Genomic DNA, 1,119 nt, shown 5'->3' on the forward strand with positions numbered 1-1,119 from the left:
GATCACTGTATGTGATGAATAAAGGCTTGTTGCTTTGGAACACTACGTGGGTTTCATGATTTTTTTGGAAATTGTGACTGAGCTCATCAACGAAATTTTAAGACTACTAGTTTTTCTGTTTATTTTTTCCTCACACTTGTGTTGGTGAGGTTGGAGCTAGATAGATTCCTGTGCTTGTTCATTTTTTCTGTTTCTTTAAACTGTTGCATGTTATTAGCCCATGATGTATTTATTGTTGTGTTCCTTTATTTACTCCCCTAGCCTGTTAGTTTAAAGGGTATGATGTTCAAGGATAATTTTTTTTTTTTTTTTTTGCTTTTGTAGCTTTTCTCAGAAGCATCTGTTGGTATGTTCATTCTGTTTTCCACTTCTGAAGTATAAAAAGGGAAGTGGAAGGTATAGGATGTTTTCTTTTTCAGTCATGTTCCTTCCGTTGGTCTTTGTAAAGAGCTGTAACCACCAGTCCTTAGGATAACTGACTGCCGAAAAAGATTTGACTGATCTCTGCCTGTAGCTCATTCCCATTAATTTTAAGAATTCTAGCAATAGTGATTGTTACACAGAAATGTAATGTGCTGAATATACTTGTACAAATGTACTACTTCCATCTATTTTAGAACAGCACCCAGCATTACATGGCGGGGACATCTTTCCAGAGCTTAGCCTTTTCATTAATCACATTTGTTGCTGTATGTGGAGAGGGAAGATTCATGTTTAATATTAAAAGACGGTTGTTATCCATGCTTATTCATCACCAGTTTTTGATCCATTTCTCAGTTATTCTATAAAAGTGCACCTTGCAATTTAGTTTTCATCAGATTCAACGTTTCTCTTTTTTATCCTTAAATGTATTTAAAGCTTTTTTTAAAAAAAGGGACCCTTTTGATCAAACTTCCACTCATTGATCTTGTATCCAGTGGGATTTGTATTTTGCATTGAAAAGTTTCCAGTTTCCTGTTTTTAACCAACTTTTTCCGGGGTCTTAAAATCATTGTGGAAAATCCTCTGTCTTGTTGGAGCTAAAAGTCTGAATTATAAGCTGTCACAGTGCAGCCTACTTAACTGGTGTATCACAAAGATGGTGTTGATGTGTTTACCATTCTTTCTTTCTTGCCTAAG

Source organism: Protopterus annectens, chromosome 4.part0 (assembly GCF_019279795.1).
Source record: "Protopterus annectens isolate FY-2018-M chromosome 4.part0, PAN1.0, whole genome shotgun sequence".
NCBI lineage: Eukaryota > Metazoa > Chordata > Ceratodontiformes > Protopteridae > Protopterus > Protopterus annectens.